At 42.2% G+C, this 26,996-nt stretch overlaps 11 non-coding genes across 11 annotated transcripts; all 11 read right to left on the bottom strand.

Moving 5' to 3' along the window:
- Nucleotides 1-287: 287 nt before the first annotated feature.
- Nucleotides 288-478, bottom strand: LOC143101077 (U2 spliceosomal RNA). Its single transcript, XR_012982070.1, has one exon. It is a non-coding gene; the product is annotated as a U2 spliceosomal RNA (small nuclear RNA).
- Nucleotides 479-606: 128 nt separating this feature from the next.
- On the bottom strand, nucleotides 607-720 carry LOC143101026 (U5 spliceosomal RNA). The gene has a single exon (XR_012982022.1). It is a non-coding gene; the product is annotated as a U5 spliceosomal RNA (small nuclear RNA).
- A 363-nt stretch (nucleotides 721-1,083) lies between these two features.
- On the bottom strand, nucleotides 1,084-1,274 carry LOC143101065 (U2 spliceosomal RNA). The gene has a single exon (XR_012982059.1). It is a non-coding gene; the product is annotated as a U2 spliceosomal RNA (small nuclear RNA).
- A 128-nt stretch (nucleotides 1,275-1,402) lies between these two features.
- LOC143101025 (U5 spliceosomal RNA) lies at nucleotides 1,403-1,516 on the bottom strand. The gene has a single exon (XR_012982021.1). It is a non-coding gene; the product is annotated as a U5 spliceosomal RNA (small nuclear RNA).
- Nucleotides 1,517-1,878: 362 nt separating this feature from the next.
- Nucleotides 1,879-2,069, bottom strand: LOC143101053 (U2 spliceosomal RNA). Its single transcript, XR_012982048.1, has one exon. It is a non-coding gene; the product is annotated as a U2 spliceosomal RNA (small nuclear RNA).
- A 128-nt stretch (nucleotides 2,070-2,197) lies between these two features.
- On the bottom strand, nucleotides 2,198-2,311 carry LOC143101024 (U5 spliceosomal RNA). The gene has a single exon (XR_012982020.1). It is a non-coding gene; the product is annotated as a U5 spliceosomal RNA (small nuclear RNA).
- Nucleotides 2,312-2,673: 362 nt separating this feature from the next.
- LOC143101041 (U2 spliceosomal RNA) lies at nucleotides 2,674-2,864 on the bottom strand. Its single transcript, XR_012982037.1, has one exon. It is a non-coding gene; the product is annotated as a U2 spliceosomal RNA (small nuclear RNA).
- Nucleotides 2,865-2,992: 128 nt separating this feature from the next.
- On the bottom strand, nucleotides 2,993-3,106 carry LOC143101023 (U5 spliceosomal RNA). Its single transcript, XR_012982019.1, has one exon. It is a non-coding gene; the product is annotated as a U5 spliceosomal RNA (small nuclear RNA).
- A 363-nt stretch (nucleotides 3,107-3,469) lies between these two features.
- Nucleotides 3,470-3,660, bottom strand: LOC143101030 (U2 spliceosomal RNA). Its single transcript, XR_012982026.1, has one exon. It is a non-coding gene; the product is annotated as a U2 spliceosomal RNA (small nuclear RNA).
- A 128-nt stretch (nucleotides 3,661-3,788) lies between these two features.
- Nucleotides 3,789-3,902, bottom strand: LOC143101022 (U5 spliceosomal RNA). The gene has a single exon (XR_012982018.1). It is a non-coding gene; the product is annotated as a U5 spliceosomal RNA (small nuclear RNA).
- Nucleotides 3,903-4,262: 360 nt separating this feature from the next.
- On the bottom strand, nucleotides 4,263-4,445 carry LOC143101018 (U2 spliceosomal RNA). The gene has a single exon (XR_012982015.1). It is a non-coding gene; the product is annotated as a U2 spliceosomal RNA (small nuclear RNA).
- Between the last annotated feature and the right edge of the window lie 22,551 nt (nucleotides 4,446-26,996).

Here is a 26,996-nt window from a genome sequence, read left to right as displayed (position 1 = left end):
GCCCCAGCCAAGGCGTGGCTTGCCTTGCCACTCAGTCTCTCCACCTCCCACACACATGCTCCAGTCACAACACAGTGTCATCCAGCTATTTTAAAAAAAAAAAAAAAAAAAAAAAAAAAAAAAAGAGAAAAAGGGCGGGAAAACCCAAAAGGGCCCGAAAAGGGAGGTGGCACGGTTGGGCAAAAGACCTGGCAAGGACTCACGTGTCTGCTGTCTGTCGAGGAGGGTTCCAAAGTCCCAGAGGTTGGTTCCGCTCGCTGGCTGGGTTCTTTTCTTCCACAATCAAAGGGATGTGCACCGTTCCTGGAGTCACTGCAATACCGGGTCGATGCGTGGAGCGGACGGAGCAAGCCCCTCTTCCGTCTCCCTGTTCCAAAAATCAGATTAATATATAGTCCTCGGGTAGAGGACGTATCAGATATTAAACTGATAAGAACAGATACTACACTTGATCTTAGCCAAAAGGCCGAGAAGCGATACCCCACAACTGTACGGGGTCCGGCGCCCCCTCTGGCGAGGGCCCCGCCACTCGGAGGGTTACTTGGGGGCGGGACCAGCAAAAGCGGACCCCCACACGACGACGCTTGACTTTGGACAGAAAGGTGCAGCTCCGCCGAAGCAGAGCTTCCAAAAATACCGTAAACTCGGGGCTGTTCCCCTCCACGGAAATCTTTAGTAAAAGGCGAAAGATTTGTGCGAGATGAAGAGAAACCCGAGCGATTGCCGCCACAGGGCACGCTGGACGGAGGTCAAGAACGGCGGTAGTCGTGGACGCGAGGGTGACTCCAAGGTGCTGCCCCAGCCAAGGCGTGGCTTGCCTTGCCACTCAGTCTCTCCACCTCCCACACACATGCTCCAGTCACAACACAGTGTCATCCAGCTATTTTAAAAAAAAAAAAAAAAAAAAAAAAAAAAAAAAAGAGAAAAAGGGCGGGAAAACCCAAAAGGGCCCGAAAAGGGAGGTGGCACGGTTGGGCAAAAGACCTGGCAAGGACTCACGTGTCTGCTGTCTGTCGAGGAGGGTTCCAAAGTCCCAGAGGTTGGTTCCGCTCGCTGGCTGGGTTCTTTTCTTCCACAATCAAAGGGATGTGCACCGTTCCTGGAGTCACTGCAATACCGGGTCGATGCGTGGAGCGGACGGAGCAAGCCCCTCTTCCGTCTCCCTGTTCCAAAAATCAGATTAATATATAGTCCTCGGGTAGAGGACGTATCAGATATTAAACTGATAAGAACAGATACTACACTTGATCTTAGCCAAAAGGCCGAGAAGCGATACCCCACAACTGTACGGGGTCCGGCGCCCCCTCTGGCGAGGGCCCCGCCACTCGGAGGGTTACTTGGGGGCGGGACCAGCAAAAGCGGACCCCCACACGACGACGCTTGACTTTGGACAGAAAGGTGCAGCTCCGCCGAAGCAGAGCTTCCAAAAATACCGTAAACTCGGGGCTGTTCCCCTCCACGGAAATCTTTAGTAAAAGGCGAAAGATTTGTGCGAGATGAAGAGAAACCCGAGCGATTGCCGCCACAGGGCACGCTGGACGGAGGTCAAGAACGGCGGTAGTCGTGGACGCGAGGGTGACTCCAAGGTGCTGCCCCAGCCAAGGCGTGGCTTGCCTTGCCACTCAGTCTCTCCACCTCCCACACACATGCTCCAGTCACAACACAGTGTCATCCAGCTATTTTAAAAAAAAAAAAAAAAAAAAAAAAAAAAAAAAGAGAAAAAGGGCGGGAAAACCCAAAAGGGCCCGAAAAGGGAGGTGGCACGGTTGGGCAAAAGACCTGGCAAGGACTCACGTGTCTGCTGTCTGTCGAGGAGGGTTCCAAAGTCCCAGAGGTTGGTTCCGCTCGCTGGCTGGGTTCTTTTCTTCCACAATCAAAGGGATGTGCACCGTTCCTGGAGTCACTGCAATACCGGGTCGATGCGTGGAGCGGACGGAGCAAGCCCCTCTTCCGTCTCCCTGTTCCAAAAATCAGATTAATATATAGTCCTCGGGTAGAGGACGTATCAGATATTAAACTGATAAGAACAGATACTACACTTGATCTTAGCCAAAAGGCCGAGAAGCGATACCCCACAACTGTACGGGGTCCGGCGCCCCCTCTGGCGAGGGCCCCGCCACTCGGAGGGTTACTTGGGGGCGGGACCAGCAAAAGCGGACCCCCACACGACGACGCTTGACTTTGGACAGAAAGGTGCAGCTCCGCCGAAGCAGAGCTTCCAAAAATACCGTAAACTCGGGGCTGTTCCCCTCCACGGAAATCTTTAGTAAAAGGCGAAAGATTTGTGCGAGATGAAGAGAAACCCGAGCGATTGCCGCCACAGGGCACGCTGGACGGAGGTCAAGAACGGCGGTAGTCGTGGACGCGAGGGTGACTCCAAGGTGCTGCCCCAGCCAAGGCGTGGCTTGCCTTGCCACTCAGTCTCTCCACCTCCCACACACATGCTCCAGTCACAACACAGTGTCATCCAGCTATTTTAAAAAAAAAAAAAAAAAAAAAAAAAAAAAAAAGAGAAAAAGGGCGGGAAAACCCAAAAGGGCCCGAAAAGGGAGGTGGCACGGTTGGGCAAAAGACCTGGCAAGGACTCACGTGTCTGCTGTCTGTCGAGGAGGGTTCCAAAGTCCCAGAGGTTGGTTCCGCTCGCTGGCTGGGTTCTTTTCTTCCACAATCAAAGGGATGTGCACCGTTCCTGGAGTCACTGCAATACCGGGTCGATGCGTGGAGCGGACGGAGCAAGCCCCTCTTCCGTCTCCCTGTTCCAAAAATCAGATTAATATATAGTCCTCGGGTAGAGGACGTATCAGATATTAAACTGATAAGAACAGATACTACACTTGATCTTAGCCAAAAGGCCGAGAAGCGATACCCCACAACTGTACGGGGTCCGGCGCCCCCTCTGGCGAGGGCCCCGCCACTCGGAGGGTTACTTGGGGGCGGGACCAGCAAAAGCGGACCCCCACACGACGACGCTTGACTTTGGACAGAAAGGTGCAGCTCCGCCGAAGCAGAGCTTCCAAAAATACCGTAAACTCGGGGCTGTTCCCCTCCACGGAAATCTTTAGTAAAAGGCGAAAGATTTGTGCGAGATGAAGAGAAACCCGAGCGATTGCCGCCACAGGGCACGCTGGACGGAGGTCAAGAACGGCGGTAGTCGTGGACGCGAGGGTGACTCCAAGGTGCTGCCCCAGCCAAGGCGTGGCTTGCCTTGCCACTCAGTCTCTCCACCTCCCACACACATGCTCCAGTCACAACACAGTGTCATCCAGCTATTTTAAAAAAAAAAAAAAAAAAAAAAAAAAAAAAAAAGAGAAAAAGGGCGGGAAAACCCAAAAGGGCCCGAAAAGGGAGGTGGCACGGTTGGGCAAAAGACCTGGCAAGGACTCACGTGTCTGCTGTCTGTCGAGGAGGGTTCCAAAGTCCCAGAGGTTGGTTCCGCTCGCTGGCTGGGTTCTTTTCTTCCACAATCAAAGGGATGTGCACCGTTCCTGGAGTCACTGCAATACCGGGTCGATGCGTGGAGCGGACGGAGCAAGCCCCTCTTCCGTCTCCCTGTTCCAAAAATCAGATTAATATATAGTCCTCGGGTAGAGGACGTATCAGATATTAAACTGATAAGAACAGATACTACACTTGATCTTAGCCAAAAGGCCGAGAAGCGATACCCCACAACTGTACGGGGTCCGGCGCCCCCTCTGGCGAGGGCCCCGCCACTCGGAGGGTTACTTGGGGGCGGGACCAGCAAAAGCGGACCCCCACACGACGACGCTTGACTTTGGACAGAAAGGTGCAGCTCCGCCGAAGCAGAGCTTCCAAAAATACCGTAAACTCGGGGCTGTTCCCCTCCACGGAAATCTTTAGTAAAAGGCGAAAGATTTGTGCGAGATGAAGAGAAACCCGAGCGATTGCCGCCACAGGGCACGCTGGACGGAGGTCAAGAACGGCGGTAGTCGTGGACGCGAGGGTGACTCCAAGGTGCTGCCCCAGCCAAGGCGTGGCTTGCCTTGCCACTCAGTCTCTCCACCTCCCACACACATGCTCCAGTCACAACACAGTGTCATCCAGCTATTTTAAAAAAAAAAAAAAAAAAAAAAAAAAAAAAGAGAAAAAGGGCGGGAAAACCCAAAAGGGCCCGAAAAGGGAGGTGGCACGGTTGGGCAAAAGACCTGGCAAGGACTCACGTGTCTGCTGTCTGTCGAGGAGGGTTCCAAAGTCCCAGAGGTTGGTTCCGCTCGCTGGCTGGGTTCTTTTCTTCCACAATCAAAGGGATGTGCACCGTTCCTGGAGTCACTGCAATACCGGGTCGATGCGTGGAGCGGACGGAGCAAGCCCCTCTTCCGTCTCCCTGTTCCAAAAATCAGATTAATATATAGTCCTCGGGTAGAGGACGTATCAGCCTGGGAAGATCTACGGAACGGTGCTTCAACCAAATTTGTACGTTAAGCGGTTTGGGCTGAATAGCGCGCACAAAAAGGTAAAAAGAAAAATAAGAAGTCTCCGGATTTCAATAGAGGGGATGTATCCCCTCTAATTAGTATTGAATTATATTGGTATAGTATTCTATTTACAGAGTATCAATCTCCTTACCATTCTGTGAAATCTCATCGTTACCTAATTATAATTATATATTTTTTTATTTCTTTATTTTTCTCTATTATTGTGTCAAGCACTTTGAGCTGCATTTTGCGTATCAAATATTATCAAATCAGAGAAGATGGTAGCTGCACAATCTCAGACTTTGTTCAACTGAGTACGCTCATGCCCAACAATAAACTTACCGGTCAAAAATGTATTATTATTATTATTATTATTATTATTATAACTAAGAAAGTTTTAATTGTGAAAATAATGTACAGAATGAATCGACTAGGACAATATATGCTAGTTGCAATCCTATATCTAACCCTGCCAATTAAAATCAACAGTTCCAAAGAACATACCTCTTCAGAAGATCCCAGGTGTGTGCTCAATTCCTCCTCAAAAGCAGCTCATCAAGTTGTGAAAAGCTAGATGGAGGAAAAAGGCTGGATGGAGTATATACAAACATACCTTGTCAGAAGATCCCAGGTGTATGCTCAGGTGAACCCCAAAGCCAGTAAGTCCACATGTGAAAGGTCAGATGATCCTGAAGGTCTTGTGGAGGAGAAAGATCAAATGGATGTGAAGGTGCAGCTTGCAGACTTGCTATATCCAGAGCGTATTTCCACATCTTGTCATGGTGATCTTAAATATAAATCTTTGAGGAATTTAGAACATCTCATCACAAGATATTGGTGATGCAACAAATCAGATCCTCACATTGCTACAATGGACGCTCTCAGCATCACTGTATCGGGCACCCTGTACCACCCACCCTGGAAAGAAGGATAAAGAACTCTTTCAGGTGCATTATACAACTTTGCACACAGGCTCATAGAGCTGAACCCCTCCCACCTCCAAACATTACATATGCTGCTGTACATATTCAAACATAAGTAAACTACTTTTCACAGAATGATTACTTCAATGGACTGGCAAAAAACAAACAAACATGACATGCGTACTAAATAGATGTTATGGCACCTACAATAATACTACAAATTTTAGTTTGAAACCACTGGTTACAATTTCTGAATCCAGGGTTCCTACTCTAAGCCCAATGTAAAATTCCATGACTTTGCCCTGGCTTTCACTGACATAAAACCTGAATTTCCACGACTTACTATCCAATGAGAATAGTACAATATACCGACCAATGATTTCAGAGCATCTGCAGTCAAGAATATTTTACTTTCCTAGAGCAGGAGATGAATAAATAGGCATTGAATAAACACAGTTGGACTACTCAAGCAAGCAGTAAAGCTAATAAGTAGATATACACAAATTCTGCGTGGAAATACTGTATATTGGTATTAATGTATTTTGATTAATTAAATTTTAAACTGCTACGACAAAATTCCCTGATATTCCATGACTTTTCCCCAAAAATTTTCAAATTCTCTGATCTCATTTTCTCTGTCTCCAATCCCCAGAGGGTTCAGGAGGAGAGGAAAATGGGAAATGTAAATGACACTATAGCCCTACTCGGACTGGATTAGTTTTACGTGGAGACATGGGGTAAAGTAATTATTACCATGGGTTTAGTCCCGTCCGAATACGCCTTGTCAGTAATTATTATGGACAATGTCAGCAGAAATTACGGTGACTTTTACCTTCTGTAAAACGGTCCTGAAAATACCTAAGGTAATATTAATCCTGTGCAAATACGACCTCTGTAAAAATGTATGTAGGTATGTAGTCATATCCTTTTTTTTAGCATGTAGGTGCTTGAAGAAGCACTCGGTAGGGCTGGGCAATAAACCGATTTTATCGATTAACTCGAGTGTGCAGTTCAGGTCGACTTGTTTGAGTGAAAATCGTTTTTCTCTTTAACATCTGTTAACGCTTCCCTCTGGCCTCCCGTAGAATGAGCTCGGCCCTCCCTCCCTGCTCCCTCTCCCCGCATAGAGCGCGCATTTACCAAATAGTGAGTGATAGTGATAGTAGTGAGTGACAACATGGCAGCAAGCAGGGAAGAACTCGTTCCGAAGAAAGGCACTGTGTCATCCGTCATTTGGAATTGGTTCGCGTGGTCAGATTTAGATCAGACAACACCCCGCTGGAAAGTATGTATGAAGTCTGTTGCTAGCAAAGGCAGCAGTACGACAAATTTACTGCAGCACCTCAAACAAAAGCATCCTGTCGAATGGGAGAAATGTTGCGCGCAGCGGAATGAAAAAGACAGCAGCACCCCAAGCACCACGCGCACAGCCGCTAAAATACAGTCCATCGTACCACAAACGTTTTCAAACTGCATCCCATATGACAAGAATTCGGCTACTTCGGCCAATTGGTTACACAGTTTGCTAAGCATCAGGCCTAAACAAAGCCTAGTTCAGACCTACAATAAAACCAATCTCTAAAATAGGCACTGCACTACGTTTTTTATTCTAACTTAAAATAGCTTTATGGATTATTAGTTTTTCTAATTAGATCTACATTTACTTTTATGGTGCAGCCTCTGAAGAATTATTCTTGCGAGTAGGCCTAGCATATTTTAACGTGCGGTTTTTGATTGTCATTATTACGCGATCACGTTCATTTTGAGTAGCCCATCAAAGATCCTTGATTAGCTTTAACCCTCTCTGAGCCCATGTTTACATTTACAGGTCATTTGCGTTCCACCTGTCATATGCGCCCCTCTTTTGTACTGGGTTGATGCCACCGAAAAATCTCACAGGCACACCTTAATTATAATTTCTGGCTACGCCCTTAAAGTAGCCTATTAATTTGTTTGTTTAAATTAGCCTAGTTGCCTGCTGTAGTTTTAGTGGTCACCTTGCTATTTTAAAGTTGTATCAGGTATCTTAGTTGACTTTACATTCTCCTATGTGGGCCTAACACTTCAGCCATTTGGAACAGAAGAACACACCAGAATAGGCCTGTTTAGTAGGCCTATTAAAGCAGGATTTGATGGCCGCATTCCTACACTTATAAAATGCAATTCAATGCGGAAGTAATCTAAGTATTCAGAATATGTTACTCAGATTGAGTAACGTAACGGAATACGTTACAGATTACATTTTTGGGCATGTATTCTGTATTCTGTAATGGAATACGTTTTGAAAGTAACCCTCCCAACACTGGCCACCGGGCATGTCTAAAGCCGGAGGTGATAGGCTTGTCTTCCTGGCTTAGAATGTTTAGAAATGTTTAGAAAAAAGCACCCTATGCTGTCATGTACAGATAACTGATCCTGTTGAAAGTTATGTTACATAAGGTTACATGTCGTGTGACATTTCACAGTTTACAATGGCAGGGTCTGCCATATTGCCCTTTTGGCTAGTTGTTGTTGATTGCACTTTAACTCCAAGGGAGAAATCAAAATAAACAAGTATTTTTGGAACTATTTCTTTTGCATATGAATTTGGGGGCTGTTAAGAAAATCGATTTTAAATCGTAAATCGGATTTATTGTGAAAAAAAAGAGATTTTTTTTTTAGGCCATATCGCCCAGCCCTAGCACTCGGTAATAAATAATGCAAGGCATCCACAGGGTGATGTGTGTGATCTTCTTTCAGTTGTAGACAACAGAATACCCGAGGCTCACCACAAACATTTAATTGTAGCCTACAGTTGTCCTTGACATGTTTAGCATATGACAAATAAACTTGAACTTGAAACTGAACATTACTCAGGCCATGTTGCACATGAATGCAATATCAGGAAGCAACATAGTACACACATGGCAACAGGGAGGTGAAGGCAGTGCATAAATCCAGTTACCCCTCCCACTTCTGGTAGAATTCAGAGGTTTCTTAATCCAATCCAAATTGGCCACGTTAAATTAATTCCATCTGAATAGGGCTTAAAGCACATAAAACTAGTGATGTCCGATACTGACATCCTGGGCCGATGCCGATACTTAAAATTTCACTTTGCCTGATACCAATAACAATAATTGTATTGACATTTTTTGATACACCTTTGCTGGCAAAAAAAGTATTCAAAATACATTTAATTTTTTTTTCAACAAGAAAATTAGAAGAGAGAGCAGGGGTTAAAATTATTTTTTTCAAAATGGGGGGAATTTCCCCTTAGGTTCTTCATGTAGGGGGGTTTACACAATTGACCTGTCGCTAAGCCCCACCCGCCATTGTTACCGTGTGAAACTCGGACAAACAAACCAGACTTGATCAGAAATACATTATGGAAAATGGCAGCTGACAGTATATCAAAGCAGGCTTTGAGGACGTTTTGGTTGACAAAGGATTTAATTCCCTAGTCTCTCGGGGTACCGGCTATCGGTATTACACGTCCCCCATGCACAACGTTTGACCATGTTTATCCGTCGGGGTTTTTTGAGGAGATAAACTCCATAAATAACAATTAGTTCGTAATTTTATGCCTCCTCCCTGTTGTCTGCTAATTCTCAATAACAGACCGTTGCTAAGTATAACAGAAGGCTTTCAAGGAAAATGGGCTTTGTGCTTCTAATTCACGTCTTTCATATTACTGTGCGCAAGTGTCAAAACTACTGGAACTTCTGGAACTTCATTACAAAGTGAAAGCAGACGGTTGATCAGCTGTGTTCTAAAGAATGTTTGATTCAAGTTCAGCGTGTGCTGTTGCAAACTATTTGTTTCTCACCAGAAGCCACGATGAAACGGTAACAAATAGGCTATAGCCTAGGCTATGTGGGCTAAAGAGTCATCGTGGGGAGTTTATGGTTTTGTTTTGGCAAGTAGCTGTGTAATAAGCGGGATAATGTATAGAACGCCGGTCATTATCGGGAAAAAGGTCCCTACATTATCCCTTACGTATTTTATTTTATAATCTGCATAATTACTAGTAGCTAAACATATTTAACAATTCATACTTTTTTTAAGTTTAAATTAATATTAAATTACAATTAATTCTTCATATTGATTTTTAAACTATTACACTTAGGCATATCTTTAATGTGGTGTGTAGGTCCAATTGAGTGCACATTGAGGATGTGTAGGTGTAATTGAGTACTAAGAAATACCTGAGAGGAATTAGCATTCGGTCTCACGGTTTTAGGCCAGTGAATAAAAGTTGTGCATAGTACATAAGGATATGTGGATGCAATTCATTCAACAAAATTTAACAAATCCTGAGGCCAAAATAAGAAGCTGATTTCAAACTTTTCTTCACAGTGCCGACTAACTACAACTTTTAGCCACACATCTGCATTTCAGATGGCAAACACAAAGAAAGCATATATAATGAAATTAATCAGACTATGAGAATAAGCCATATCTACAAACATACCTGTTCAGGAGATCCCAGATGATGTGTACTCAGGAGGAGCAGGTCAGATGAAGTGATGTCACCAGCAGCAGCAGCATGCTGAACTCTCTGGGCAGCACTGAAAAGGTGTCACATTTTAACAGTCAACCCATCCCCCAACCCCCCCAAAGCTGAGGAGCCCCCACCCCTAACCCCAACGCCCCGCCCCGGGCCATCACCTGCACACACACACAGAGTATATTCATCTTGCAGGTGTGTGTGTCTGGTAGGAGGCCATGTCTGTAATATAACAGTGCCAGGGATGTAAAAATACTGACCTTAAGAATAACCTACCTACCTCATTCTACCTTTTTTAAGACCTCTTTCCACAGACTGGAAGATCCATGCTAACCTCTGCATATCTAAATCCCTGCCCTGTATGATTCATCTAAATGCTCACTGGGAGAATAAGCAGTGTCTACAATCATATTATCCCCAGAGGGTTCAGGTGGAAAAGAAAATTGAAAATGTATATGACACTAATGCACATAACATTAGCACCCCCTGCTCAGAATGGCCACATTTTAAACTGCTGGCAATATTGCACATATGATGTTCTGTGTTATTTCTACCGGAATCAACTCACAATCTGCATTGTCTATCATCATATCAATGAAAACAGGCTCACAAAAGACTAACAAGACAAGGTAACTGCTTTGGCAACACTATATGTTGTTCAGGGTCACTGCTATTTCCTTACAATATATTTTCTCATTCAAACATGTCGTCATTGCTTCGTCCTGCCATCTACTGGTAATAAACGGAATATTCCCAACATTAAGTACGTGGGCAAAGATGGACAACATATCCGTGAAAAAAGAGGTGATACCAGCTCCTTATTTGTCCCTCACACACTGTTCACAGACTGGAAGGTCTACACTCACCTTTGCATTCAACCCTTGCCATGTCAAATACAATACAAATGCCTACATGTATAATTCAACAACATGCTGCCCAGTGGGGTATACTACGAAGCACGTTAGACATATCTAGGCTATGTAGACATATCGAGGCTTGACAAAGCCTTGACTCAGGGGTATACGTTAAGTGATACTATGATTGCAGTTATGTGATATATATGTCAAACTAGGCTTTCAGCTCAGATCTGTGCGCGTTCTCGGTGTTGGGATGACGTTGGCCAATCGTGAAACGTGGAGACGCACAAGACTGCCTCTATTTTAAAAACAATTACTTCCGCATTCATGAGCGATAGCTTAATCTACACTGCGGTCATTTTTTGTGTCTAACCTATAACATCAAATAAATAAATTTTCATCAGTTGTTGTATGGTATGCACGTCCACAGTGGGATATTTGCACGCACAGCACTATTAAAGCACATTCGAGATCCCAAATGTTAGTAGAGGCGGAGCTCCACCTGTCAGATATATGACAGAATCCTACACATGAGAGAACTTCGTTTTTAAGACAATTGATTGGTCAGTGTGCGGTAGATTACACGATTTGAGCTATAACTTAGCACATAACCTCCTCCCGACCAGGTTTGGTTGACAGCATAAGATACCATGGTGATATAGCGACACTAAAAAAGATCCACTTTCTTGTCACAGCATAGCCTGATTTTGAGCGCATCATACCTCGCTAACCCACTAATCGAGATTTGTAGTACACCTCACAGGAGAATAAGCAGCATCTACAATCATACCTCTTCTGAAGATCCCAGATGATGTGTGCTCAATTGGTCCTCATAGCAGCAAATCCAGAGGGGAAGGCCATATGAAGTGATGTAACCAGCAGCAGCATTCAGACCTCTCTGGGCAGCACTGAAATTATGAGGTCACATTTTAAGTGCCCCCCCTCCCCCCCCCCCACCCCCTCAAAGAGATGAAGTACTCACCACCCCCCACCCATCACCGGCACACATACACAAAGCATATTCCTCTTTGAAGTGTGAGTGTGTTTCTAGAGGGATGAATGTGAATATATGTGATTTTTTTAACAGTGAAAGGATGTAAAAAAAAAACCATAGCAGTAATAAAAGCAATGTCAAGTTGATGGATTTGGCACAGGCAAAACTTAGATGCATAAGCAACTTCTTGGGTAACCCTCCCTGTTCACAATTATTCCCTATTCTCTCCAATACATTTACTCATGTCAATATTTTGGTGTACCATACTGGCATCTACTGATGACGAATGGAATAGTGACCAACATCATCTAGTATCTTTCAAAAAAGGAACCAACCCTGAGGCCAAAATAAGGAGCTGATTTCAAACTTTTCTTCACAGTGCCCACAACTTACAACATTTAGGCACACATCTGCATTTTAGATGGCAAACACAAAAGAATGCATATATACACAACTGCATTTTAGATGGCAAACACAAAAGCATGCATATATGATGACATTAATCACAGACCATGAGAACAAGGCATATCTACAAACATACCTGTTCAGGAGATCCCAGATGATGTGCACTCAGGAGGAGAAGGTCAGAGGAAGTGATGTCACCAGCAGCAGCAGCACTGAAAAGGTGTCACATTTTAACAGTCAACCCATCCCCCAACCCCCCCAAAGCTGAGGAACCCCAACCCCTAATCCCAACGCCCCGCCCCAGACCATCACCTGCACACATACACAGAGTATATTCATCTTGCAGGTGTGTGTGTGTGTGTGTGTGTGTGTGTGTGTGTGTGTGTGTGTGTGTGTGTGTGTGGTAGGAGGCCATGTCTATGTGTCTAAATATAACAGTGCCAGGGATGTAAAAATACATGTAAAAAATAACAATAACAACTACAATGTCAAGTTGATGGACTTTGCAGAAGCCAAGGAGAGGAGCATAAGCAACTGCTCAGGCAACCTTTCCTGTTCACAATCATTCCCTAATCACAATGATACTTTTCCTAATTCTATCATGTTACTATTTTGGTAAATGCTGCCATCTACTGGTGATAAATGGAATAGATGAACCATCAAGTGAATGAGCAAAAGAGATAGAACCTAAGGCCCAAATAAGGAGAAGATTGTAAACTCTTCCTCAAAATGCCCAGAAAACTGCAACATTTATGCACACATGTTAAATGACAAATACAAAGACTGTAAGTGTTATTCAATAAATTAGGGCTGAAACGATTCATCGAGTTACTCGAATAACTCGATTACAAAAATTACTCGAGGCAAAAACCCTGCCTCGAAGCCTCCTTAAATTCCTATGACGCGCACTATACGCGCAGGGATTTGATTGTTCCACACAGACCGTTGTTCGGGAAGCACACCACTAGCGCGTGAATCGTAATACATTCTGAATTATAGATTATGTTCTGAATTAGCTGGCACGATGGCGGAGTCAAGATGTCCATAAATGGCAGAGAATGTCTAAAGTTTTCAAGTCAAGTTTTGGGATCATTACATACTCAAAAAAGGAAAAGAACAAGCATCTGAACCGAAAACAAGCACTCCATGCTGTTTCACCAAGCGTCAATAAAGTAGGCTAGGCCTATCTATCAATCTATCTATCTACGTAGCCTATAGCCTACATTGATGTTGGCTGATTTTAATCGCATACTGTATTTGTAGCGATGTCGTGATATAATGTTTAGCTTTTTATGTTTTTAAAGGAACCATATGTAGGATTTTGGCCAAAACTGGTACTACAATCACTTTCAAAATACTGTAGAGCGGTGTACACCGCATATGTGGTAACTACAGCAGAGCTGGCAACCCAGATGCCGAAACATTACTGACTTTGTAATTACTAGATAGGTCAGGCTAAAAACACAAATATGTAAACATCAACATCAGTTGAGAGCTGCAACTTCACTTTTTTAAATACGATATCCTGGCCGGACTACTGTTGTCAGTGATATAAGTATTTGAAATTAGCATGATATGTCTAGTGACAAATCAGGGCCATTTTATGATTAATTGAATTACATTTCTTACATACGGTTCCTTTAAGTAGTAAACGTATTCACGTTCAATTGCAAGACAGTATGCCTAAATAAGATACCCATTTTTATACACACATGCATGCACCCTCATCTTCCCTCACACACCGCACGCGTGCACACACACGCACAGGTTGCTGGGTTACCATAGCAAATAGGCTCACCCCAGAAATTATTTGTTAGTAGCCTAATGGTATCATTATTTGTTAGTAGCCTAATGGTAAATGCTGCAGGTGTAGAAATCTACATAAAACAGATATTTACTTTGATGTCAAGTCTAGATTACAGCATGAAACTTGTTGTGCATATTAATACATTAAATTGCTTTCCATCTTCTCCCTCCCAGCACTTCACAACATAGTATGGACAGCTTTGTTCACCCAGCTAAGTCATGCACAAGAGGCTGCAATTTTAAAGAGAGCATTTTGAACATTATTTAATTGTTGGCACTGGCACTTATAAACACTAAATGGGTAAATTGCAATAAATGGGCTTAGTTTTGGAGCCAAATGTTGGAGTTAGAATAAATACCTCTGTGCCAATTGCTTGATCATTTTACAGCCATGTCATTTTCGTTATGCATTATTTGTTTTGGTTGTTTAAAAATGCAAAAAATTATCCGATTAATCGATCGATAAAGTGCTAGATTAATCGATTACAAAAAGAATCGATAGCTGCAGCCCTACAATAAATCGCTGACCTTAAGAATACCCCACCTACCTAATCCTACCTTTAAGAACTCTTTCCACAGACTGGAAGGTCCATGCTAACCTCTGCATATGTAAGTCCCTGCCCTGTATGATTCAACTAAATGGTCACTGGGAGAATAAGCAGTGTCTACAATCATATATCATCTCCAGAGGATTCAGGTGGAAAAGAAAATGGAAAATGTATATGACACTAATGCACATAACATTAGCACCCCCTGCTCAGAATGGCCACATTTTAAACTGCTGGCAATATTGCACATATGATGTTCTGTGTTATTTTTACCGGAATCAACTCGCAATCTGCATTGTCTACCATCATATTAAGGAAATCAGGGTCACAAAAGCTAAGAGTAACAACACAAGGTAACTGCTTTGGCAACATTATCTGTTGTTCAGGGTCACTGCTTTTTCTTTCCAATATATTTTCTCATTCAACAATGTCATCATTGCTTCATCCTGCCATCTACTGGTAACAAACGGAATATTCCCAACATTAAGTACCTGGGCAAAGATGGACAACATATCCGTGAAAAAAGGTGATACCAGCTCCTTATTTGTCTATCACACACTGTTCACAGACTGGAAGGCCTACAATCGCCTTTGCATTCTTGAACCCTTGCCATGTTAAATACGATACAAATGCCTACATGTATAATTCAACAACATGCTGCCCAGGAGAATAAGCAGCATCTACAATCATACCTCTTCTGAAGATCCCAGATGATGTGTGCTCAGTTGGTCCTCATAGCAGCAAATCCAGAGGGGAAAGCCATATGAAGTGATGTAACCAGCAGCAGCATTCAGACCTCTCTGGGCAGCACTGAAATCAAGAGGTCACATTTTAAGTGCCCCCCCCCCCCCCCCCCCCCCTAAAAGAGATGAAGTACTCACCACCCCCCACCCATCACCTGCACACAAACACAAAGCATATTCCTCTTTGAAGTGTGAGTGTGTTTCTAGAGGGATGAATGTGAATATATGTGATGTTTTAACGGTGAAAGGATGTAAAAAAGAACCATAGCAGTAATAAAAGCAATGTCAAGTTGATGGATTTGGCACAGGCAAAACTTAGATGCATAAGCAACTTCTTGGGTAACCTTCCCTGTTCACAATTATTCCATATTCTCTCCAATACATTTACTCATGTCAATAGTTTGGTGTACCATACTGGCATCTACTGATGATGAATGGAATAGTGACCAATCATCTAGTATCTTTCAAAAAAGGAACCCACCCTGAGGCCAAAATAAGGAGCTGATTTCAAACTTTTTTCACAGTGCCCACAAACTACAATATTTAGGCACACACCTGCATTTTAGATGGCAAACACAAAAGCATGCATATATGCAACTGCATTTTAGATGGAAAACACAAAAGAATGCATATATGATGACATTAATCACAGACCATGAGAACAAGGCATATCTACAAACACACCTGTTCAGGAGATCCCAGATGATGTGTACTCAGGAGGAGGAGGTCAGAGGAAGTGATGTCACCAGCAGCAGCAGCAGCGTGCTGACCTCTCCGGACAGCACTGAAAAGGTGTCACATTTTAACAGTCAACCCATCCCCCAACACCCCCAAAGCTGAGGAGCCCCCACCACTAACCCCAACGCCCCGCCCCAGACCATCACCTGCACACATACACAGAGTATATTCATCTTGCAGGTGTGTGTGTGTGTGTGTGTATGTATGTGTGTCTGGTAGGAGGCCATATCTATGTGTCTAAATATAACAGTGCCAGGGATGTAAACATACATGTAAAAAATAACAACAACTACAAAGTCAAGTTGATGGACTTTGCAGAAGCTAAGGAGAGGAGCATAAGCAACTGCTCAGGCAACCTTTCCTGTTCACAATCATTCCCTAATCACAATGATACTTTTCCTAATTCTATCATGTTACTATTTTGGTAAATGCTGCCATCTACTGGTGATAAATGGAATAGATGAACCATCAAGTTAATAAGCAAAAGAGACAGAACCTAAGGCCCAAATAAGGAGCAGATTGTAAACTATTCCTCAAAATGCCCAGAAAACTTCAACATTTATGCACACATGTTAAATGGCAAATACAAAGACTGTAAGTGTTATTCAATAAATCGCTGACCTTAAGAATACCCCACCTACCTAATCCTACCTTTAAGACCTCTTTCCACAGACTGGAAGGTCCATGATAACCTCTGCATATGTAAGTCCCTGCCCTGTATGATTCAACTAAATGGTCACTGGGAGAATAAGCAGTGTCTACAATCATATATCATCCCCAGAGGATTCAGGTGGAAAAGAAAATGGAAAATGTATATGACACTAACACATTAGCACCCCCTGCTCAGAATGGCCACATTTTAAACTGCTGGCAATATTGCACATATGATTTCTGTGTTATTTTTACCGGAATCAACTCGCAATCTGCATTGTCTACCATCATATTAAGGAAATCAGGGTCACAAAAGCTAAGAGTAACAAGACAAGGTAACTGCTTTGGCAACATTATCTGTTGTTCAGGGTCACTGCTTCTTCTTTCCAATATATTTTCTCATTCAACAATGTCATCATTGCTTCATCCTGCCATCTACTGGTAACAAACGGAATATTCCCAACATTAAGTACCTGGGCAAAGATGGACAACATATCAGTGAAAAAAGAGGTGATACTAGAGATGCACCGATATGGAATTTTCGTGCCGATAACGATAACCGATATTTATTGGTTTGTTGTGGCCGATACCGATACGTTAACCGATAATATTACTCTTGAAAAGTGATTTGGGGAAAATAAGCATAATTTTATTGCAGTAATTTTACCTACCACCAAATGATGGACAGAACTCATAATAGTCCTCAATAGTATGGCAGTCAACAACATAACAGTAGCCTGGCCCTACAGTATGGGTGCATTCAGAGCACCTCGGAATGACAAGGACCGCCCCCATGGCTACTTTGTTTTTCCGACAGCAAGTGTTCATGTGCTTTGCCATCGAATGCGTGACAAACACGGATGCCACAACAAAGGTTAAAACATACACTCACTAATCCTAAACAAACAACTAAATTTGCTTAAAATATAGTGTAAGATGCTCGTGAAAGAAAGATATGCAGCTTTTCAAGTGATAAAAAGGGCAAATTCCCAAGTTCACATTAAAACTGTTGGACATGAAAGGCCACATGGACTACAAACGAACTACAACGTGACGACAAAAGTGATGACGAGCCCCTAACTGGGCAACTCTGTTAGCAAAATCTAGCCCCAGTTTCCGACCTCTGACTCACACATTAAGTGACGTGAATGACGCAGAATGATGATGTTTTCACTCGGAGAAAGGTTTTTACGAAGCCCATGAACGCTAGGTTCGTGTGGCTCCTTTAAGTGAACCTGACGTCAGTGAATTGCGAGTGAGTGGCTAGAGAGTTTGAATCGTTTTCATTTAGGACTAAACGCACATAAACGGCTCAGCTTGGAATAAGCTACAGTATAGCGACCAAATCAGAGTTTGTGAGGGAAACGTAGGTTTAGTTTCAACTGCGGGTAACTGAATAAAGCTGCAACTCCTCAGACTGTATCTTATGTCCGTCTACTCTGTTGCGCACAACCTGCTGCAGCAGAAATGAAAGTTAGCCCGAAGGTTTTAGCCCCGAAGGTTTTAATAACTTATTATGGTGACCTGTCTGGAACTGAAGCACGAATGGTTAGCATATTTCTAGGTAATAATACAAAACCCAAGCTAAAGTAATGCAAATATAATACTAAAACACAACTTAGAACAAGGCCTACTTATGTACTCGTCCCACTAACGAGTTTGTTTATTTGTTTCCCCGACCAGCGCAGTAAAGTGCAAACACATCAGCACAAGACGGCTCTAGATAGGGCTGAGTTCCGCTCTGGTAAGGTTAAATGGCGGTTCATTCACGAGAGGATTTTTAGATGCACAGATTCCCAAATGAACGCATATCCACAGATTTTGTTAAAGTGGTGAAATACATTCACACCGCTGACATTATATTGAGGGAAAAGTATAGCCAACCAAGCTCAAGTAGCTCAGTGTAGCCAGACGGACCTTACATAGGCCTAAATTAGGACTTTAAAAAATATCGGCGCAAATTATCGGCCAGAATTCTGTTATCGGACCGATAATAATATTTTCATTTTTTCACTTATCGGCCAATAATATATCGGCCGCCGATATATCGTGCATCCCTAGGTGATACCAGCTCCTTATTTGTCTATCACACACTGTTCACACACTGGAAGGTCTACAATCGCCTTTGCATTCTTGAACCCTTGCCATGTCAAATACAATACAAATGCCTACATGTATGATTCAACAACATGCTGCCCAGGAGAATAAGCAGAATCTACAATCAAACCTCTTCTGAAGATCCCAGATGATGTGTGCTCAGTTGGTCCTCATAGCAGCAAATCCAGAGGGAAAGGCCATATGAAGTGATGTAACCAGCAGCAGCATTCAGACCTCTGGGCAGCACTGAAATCAAGAGGTCACATTTTAAGTGCCCCCCCCCCCCACCCCCTCAAAGAGATGAAGTACTCACCACCCCCCACCCATCACCTGCACACAAACACAAAGCATATTCCTCTTTGAAGTGTGAGTGTGTTTCTAGAGGGATGAATGTGAATATGTGATTTTTTTTAACAGTGAAAGGATGTAAAAAAAAAAAACAATAGCAGTAATAAAAGCAATGTCAAGTTGATGGATTTGGCACAGGCAAAACTTAGATGCATAAGCAACTTCTTGGGTAACCCTCCCTGTTCACAATTATTCCCTATTCTCTCCCATACATTTACTCATGTCAATATTTTGGCGTACCATACTGGCATCTACTGATGACGAATGGAATAGTGACCAATCATCTAGTATCTTTCAAAAAAGGAACCAACCCTGAGGCCAAAATAAGGAGCCGATTTCAAACTTTTCTTCACAGTGCCCACAAACTACAACATTTAGGTGGCAAACACAAAAGAATGCATATATGATGACATTAATCACAGACCATGAGAACAAGGCATATCTACAAACATATCTGTTCAGGAGATCCCAGATGATGTGTACTCAGGAGGAGGAGGTCAGAGGAAGTGATGTCACCAGCAGCATGCAGACGTCTCTGGGCAACACTGAAATCAAGGTGTCACATTTTAAGAGTCAACTCCAACCCCCCTCAATCATTACTTGCACACAAACACAGATTATATTCCTCTTTGAGGTGTGTGTCTGAGGCTGCTTTTAGCTCTGCTCTCTTAAGTCACCATAAGACATCATAAAACTGTATTTTATATTCTGAGAATTTTGCAGCCATTTGCTAAATGGAACCCATTTTTGAAAACTTGAATCAATGTTAACTGCTTCAGTTCAATCTGATTTTCAAAATGACATTGGGGCAGAGACATTCCATACATTCCAAACTAATGGGCCATTAGGCTTACCTTTGACACTGGGGGAGTGAGGACTTCCCTATGACACCTATCCTATATGCTACACATATCTCAGCCATACCCATTATAAAGGACACTGACTGAAAAAACGTAGTTTGTTACTATGGTTCAGTATGTTTCTGCAAATATTGCAATACAGGTTAAGAAAAATCCTTTTCAAAGTATAATTATTGTATAAGTATTTAAGACAAAAATATAAATACATGCAACCTACTTACATAGGTTACATATTTAAGAAATATCAGAGAGACCGTTCCTAAAGTGCCTTGAACTAGTCTTCAGAAGATTCAAGTGGAGGAGAGGCAAAGTGGAAAGGGCATGAGAGAGCATAAGACTAGTGTTTACGATGCAGGACATGAGAGAGCATAAGACTAGTGTTACGATGCAGAACATTAGAGAGCATAAGACTAGTGTTACAATGCAGGACATGAGAGCATAAGACTAGTGTTACAATGCAAGACCTGAGAGAGCATAAGACTAGTGTTACGATGGAGGACATGAGAAAGCATAAGACTAGTGTAATGAGAGAGCATAAGACTAATGTAATGAGAGAGCATAAGACTAGTGTAATGAGAGAGCATAAGACTAGTGTAATGAGAGAGCATAAGACTAGTGTTCCAATGCAAGACCTGAGAAAGCATAAGACTAGTGTAATGAGAGAGCATAAGACTAGTGTAATGAGAGAGCATAAGACTAGTGTTAAGATGGAGGACATGAGAAAGCATAAGACTAGTGTAATGAGAGAGCATAAGACTAGTGTAATGAGAGAGCATAAGACTAGTGTTAAGATGGAGGACATGAGAAAGCATAAGACTAGTGTAATGAGAGAGCATAAGACTAGTGTAATGAGAGAGCATAAGACTAGTGTAATGAGAAAGCATAAGACTAGTGTAATGAGAGAGCATGAGACTAGTGTAATGAGAGAGCATAAGACTAGTGTTACGATGGAGGACATGAGAAAGCATAAGACTAATGAGATGAGAGACCATAAGACATAACTGAAATTAAATATAAGTTGTGTGTACTGCTTAACATTGGTACTGATTCTATATGCACATCATTGCAGTACCTGGCAATTAACTTGTGAAGTAAGACATAATGCAAAGTAGTATTAAAACAACTAAAGACATGGTGTTTATCTTTTTTTCAGTGGAATTTGAATGCACTGATGGAAGGAACAGTAAACATGCATTCTTGCTTGTTTTGGGAGATTTTATGTTACTTCACAGTATAGGTTCCCCGGAAAGATGATTGCGCCCAAAATGACACACATTTTAGGTCTGATACTGTGTTTAAAAATAGAATCAGTACCAATGTTAAGCAGTATACAAAACTTATATTTAACTTCAGTTATGTTAATGGCACTACATAAAATGGGCCAATAACTAAAAACAGCCTATGGTCAGCCATCATCTTCTAGCTGTTCTTAACATAACTTCCTTTGACTAATTTTAGTGGTCTCTTAACATTAGGTAAAATGAAGCGCCATTGTCTGTGTTTTAGGATAAGTAACTGTAACGTTATCAACGGTCCCATTAGCCTCAGCCTGGAAACCAGACCGTCTGTAAGGGCATTTAGGTTAGTCTGGTGTAATTCAGTAACGTTAGCTGACACTAAACCAATGCGCCAAAGAGTACTCTTTGAATGCGCTCTCAGATTCGTCTGGTTTCCAGGCTAGTTAGCCAAGCTAATTTATCCAGGCGCTCACTGCTTACAGTACCCAACACAAATCACAATACTGGTCCTATGTCCGATGTTCCCACATTATTGAACGTTAACATTTAATGTATTTAAAATGATGTTATGTTAAAATGATAATAAAATAGCTATATTTAAGGAAGCAACAATAAAACAGCTAGAAACAATGCTAGCACCTGCCGTTAATTACACTGTTAAATCAGCCTCGGTGGGCTAGGTAACGTTAGCCACTATTTATCCTATTTGACCGTGCTCTTCCAAACTTTACAAAGAGTAAGGGACAGATAACCTAACATTAACTCTCCTTATAATCGTGCACGCATTTACGTATTGTTTTCTTTTATTAATAATAATAATAATTAGGCCACATAACACTTACCGTAAGCGGTGGGGGGAAAAGGCGCTGTTTTTTCAAAACCTGCATGTGATCTGCCCAGGAAGTAAGGGTGGTGCCTTGGGACAAAAGTGCCGCAACGTTATCTCCCGGTTATTACCAAAGTATATATTGCAAAAAAAAAAAAATGGCACCAGCAGACGTGATCTTATGAATAGTGCATACATGTTTAATAATAAAATTGTATCTCGAGAATGAATTTGTGGAAGCTGCTAGGGGGCGAATGCGGACATAAGGAGGTGGTGGTGGTGGGGTGGCTACGTTTAAGGGGGGGTAAGGGGGGGGGGGGGATGGGTACATTTACATGTATTGTTGGCTATACTTCACAGATGCTATAAGGAAAATGTAGCCTAAAAAATCTAGACGCACCCTAGCGGTACATCTTCATGTGGGTCTGTTTTGTCAGGCTTAGGATAATGTTCTATTAACCAGTGACTTTCTCGAGGACTTGTAAGATTATACTGCCCAATATGACCGGTGCATTATGGGATGTGTTGTTTAAAGTTCCACTACAACTACCATGTCTGTAAAAGCGCTCCGTGCTACAGATGGAAATTATCGAGCAAAAATATAAACTTTTCGGTAATTTTGTGCTATGTTTAAACGTATCTCATAGTTTCTCTCTATTTGACTTAAATTTGACTGTAGGTAGTGTCAGCAGCACTTGATCGGATCTCAACTCAACCTGGACGGTCTGCAAGAGTCTGATGCTTGAAGTTAGAATGGTAGGAAAATGTCACTTTATTGCCTCAACTCTGGCTTTTTTGCATGTTGTTCATTATATTAAGCTTTGGACTTGCAGTTGGATATAGGTCTGTGTCCTGATGACACTTTGTCAACTTTTACTACAAATGTTTCTAACAGGCCAATAAAATAGCCTAGTTTGTAGCCCAGTACCTGACTTTTTCCAGGCCTGTGTATGTGTGCCAGCCAAGTAGCCTATAGGCCTATATACGTCATTTCACACTTGACGATAGAAGTAGCATACCTCTACTGTTGCTGTCTTTTCTTGTTGTATCTGGGTGTTAGCTATTAGCTTGGATAAAGGCCTAATGATTATTTTTATTGAAAGAAAAGACCCATGAAGGCAATGAAGCAGTTGGTGGAAGTGGAGATCGCCTCCTTATCTTCAAACTCAAGTTGGTCAGGAGGACGCTAGACTGCATTCATTCACTTGGGTAGGCCTATGCATTCAAAAGTAAAATGCTTTTGTAGAATAGCCTACATTTTGGTGAGTCTCCAAGCCATAGCCTATCACTTTCTCCCCCCTTGATGGAGTTGGAATGGAGCTGCCAACTCTCACGCATTGACCGAGATTCATTCTTTCGATTGGCTACTAAGTGGACAAAAATCCAATGCAAAATTTCACCTATTTCCCCCTCTGCTGGAGAAGTTTCGCATTATGCTATTTAAAACTTGAAGCCTGTGGTTGTGGACACTTCAACAGGCACAGGCAAAATACAGTATTGAAGTAGTACGAAAATGTTCCCTTGATTCGTGTCCATGACAAATAAAACGACATAGGCCTAAGTAAACATGTTTTGACTGTCAAAAAAAACAACAGACAACCTGAGCCTTTGAAAAAATTAAATAGGCTACCCCAGTCGAACCTGCGCATCGGTTTGGCTACATGCTACACACAAGGTTGAGACTTGAGAGGCTGAGACGCTAACACCCACACTATCAAACACTTACTATGATACGACAAGATTAATTAGCCTACTTGGATCTTTTTAGGCATAGGCTACCTTGCCATTTTAACTTGGGATAGAAGCCTATTCACAGAGATGGATAACGTTTTCGACAAACGCAACAATGTTGCATTGCATTATCTTGATGGCTGTAAGAGGGCCTAATCTCTTATCAAGATGAAACCAAGTGCCGAAAAAAATGGCCTCGCAGTATGGCTATGGATCTAAAATTGCCACTGTTCGGCTACATTGCATGCCCACATTTCAATGCTGTAACCAAAAGACAGTGGGTACAGGCCTAATCTGTAGCATCCCTGATTTACATGCAGATAAAATAATAATAGGCTCATAATAAAACCGAATCAATTGCTCATTCACTCACTGACTGAGTAGTCATTGGCTTATTTTGTAGGTTTACTCTGGACTAGGCCTAATGATGTGTAGGCCCTATGCTTAATTCTAATAACTCAGAAACAAAATAACTTTAGGCTACTGAATTTTCACTGTATTGATATCTTACAGTCTTTTGGCTATAACAAGCAGGTGTTTGGAGTGTTTTGGAAATGTATGAAAAAAAGACTGATATCATATAAGTATTCAGACCCTTTGGTATGATGCTTGCAATTGAGCTCTGGTGCATCCTACTTCTATCAATGGTCCTTGAGATGCTTGATTGGACATGTGTTCATTGGACATTAGGAGAGGCACACATCTGTCCAACATCTCACAGTTGATGGTGTATGTCAGAGTGAAAACCAAGCCACAAGGTCAAAAGATAATTGTCTGTAGACCTGTGAGACAGGGTGTGAAGACAGATCTGGGGAAGGATACAATAAACGTTCTGCAGCAATTAAAAGTGCCCAAGAAGAGTGGTATAGCCTACATCAATCTCAAATGGAAAAGATTGGAACAACCAACAGTCTTCCTAGATCTGTCTGCTCAGCCAAACTGAGTAATCCAGGACAAAGGGCCTTGGTCAGACAGGTAACCAAGGACTCAGTGGTCACTATGAATGAGATCCAGAGTTCCTAAGAACCCTTACAGAATGACAACCATCATATCTTCCTCGTCTACTCCTCTTCCTCCCTCAGTGCAGCTATCCTGGCTACCTCTTCATCTCGTAGAACCTGATAAAGCTTCTCAAACTTCTCCTTGATCTGCTTCTCTGTGTGCTGAGTCTGGAATAGCATAGACATTTATTGTTACAGTCTGTGATTCTGGTTAAAGATGCTGTTTGTATTTTATTAGTTTGAAACATTCAATTGAATTTCATTTAAAAAAAATTCTATGTTCGCTGTCCACTGAAGTTAGCATGCAAAACAGCCAGGCCAGTCTGCTCTCTTTTAAAGTTGATTGTATGCACATCCCATCTCACCGAGGCCAGGTGCAGGACAAAAAAAGGCGTATCAAGGAAAGAAGAGTAGTTTTCACTGCAATCTCCCAGAAGAACTACATTTATTGAGTTAAAAACATAACGCAACATAATACGCAATATAAAGTTTACAATAACATGTCTAAAGATGAAAGGGACGCATTGTCAGATCTGAGCAAGGATAATAAGGTTATAGTGTGCCCTGCCGATAAGGGGGGAGCAATTGTGTTACAAAATACTGCTGATTATGAAATGGAAATTAAAAGACAACTCACTGATTCAGTGTTTTATGAGAAATTACCTTCAGATCTGAAGAATGCTATTAAAATTGTCTCCTTAATTCCAAATGGAGACACCGTTGACCAAGTATATTCCAATGTAGTTAAGAGCAGGTAAAAACTTGAGGCTGGCTTGCGAAGAATAGTTCTTTATTCTGGATGTAACAACAGAGTTTTGGTAGCTCTATTGTACGCACAGCACAGTGTTGCAAGGTGAAGCCAAGGTGATGAACTGAAGCAAAAGAACTAGGAAACTCCTGGCTAATTATAATACCAGAATATACATTCACATCTGAGGTCAAATTGGAGGGGGGAAAACGGGTAGTGATATAGCCTTATTCAATTAAGATGTCTCTTGTGGGGGAACAATTAGTTAGGTACACCATTTGCTATTGTAAGGTGACAACATTCTGTCTGCTTACAATAAATGTCCTGTCCCCGCAGTTTCTGCAGTATTAAACAAAGACATACAGAAAACCACTCAAATCTAACAGATCCCACACAAAGGTTAAAAACCCAAGTGCACTCTAAACTATTGTTTCATTTCAACAACTCTGAGTTTGACAAGAATGCATATGAGTTTCTTAAGGTTGAACATCCAGTGGTTCCAGTTTTTTACATAAAGGTTTGGATACTCCTGTTAAGGGCAGACCAATTGTGAGTGGGATGGGTAGCCTCACAGAAAACATCTCAGCTTATGTTGATCATTTTATCAAATCTTAAGTAGTTACCCTTCCGTCATATATAAGGGATTCTATAGACTTCATTAAGTTATTAAAATCATTCCAAGTCACTGCTGACGATTTACTGTTGGTCACATTTGATTAGGGATCGACCGATATGTTTTTTTCAGGGCCGATACCGATATCAATTATTACCAAAACAGGAGGCCGATAACCGATATGTAAAACCGATATGTCAGTTGTCAAAAAGGAGGGTAGATATGCTGCAAAAAAATTCCAACGCATTTAATTATGCAAACCTTTCTTTCTTCTTTTGATACACAATTGTCTATCAACTTGCATCACAAGTGTAGCCTAAATCCTATGTATGATGTTAATCCAAGAGCTGAGTGATAGGAATTATTTTCATAGACTAGGCCTACACAATGGGCTATGTGCTTGTTAAGGGCCTGTCACAAAGAGGATGCTTTGCCATCGTGTGTATGAGTGCACGAGCGAGGGAGAGGAAGAGGTGCATGTGTGATGGCAAGTGTTACGGTTGAATAGTTTAACAAAACAGTTTTAAAATAGTTCTTAGGCTTTTTAAGCATGCAATTTGTGTCCATGTGTAGGCTATAAGATACACTTTTGTGAGCCTAAAAGGCACGTTAATAGCCAGCTCAGGACGAGATTTACTTCAGGTCGGATTAAATTACGGCTGGCCCTGGGTGCCTGCCCAGACAGCAAAATATATTTGGTCCAGATTTGGTCCAGATCTGCATTCGCATTTGGCGCAGATCCACTAAACGGACCTGCCCCGGGGTCATTTCTTCCAACGGGCCAATACCGGAACAGGTTGGAATTACGGATCAGAGACAGATCTGGGGCAGAACTGTCCCAGTACCGTTATTATTGCCATGGCATTTGGTGCGGATTTGCCCCAGATTCGCGACTCATATTTTACATCTGGGGCTCATCTGGCCCTGGTCCGTGATCCATATTTAGG

This window comes from Alosa pseudoharengus, unplaced genomic scaffold (genome assembly GCF_046254945.1).
Source record: "Alosa pseudoharengus isolate Yale_2024_CS ecotype anadromous, Long Island Sound unplaced genomic scaffold, YU_APseudo_1.1 YU_APseudo_1.1_scf_3, whole genome shotgun sequence".
In the NCBI taxonomy this organism is placed as follows: domain Eukaryota; kingdom Metazoa; phylum Chordata; class Actinopteri; order Clupeiformes; family Clupeidae; genus Alosa; species Alosa pseudoharengus.
Note: the sequence above shows the minus strand (reverse complement) of the source record. Positions and strands in the feature narration are given on the sequence as shown.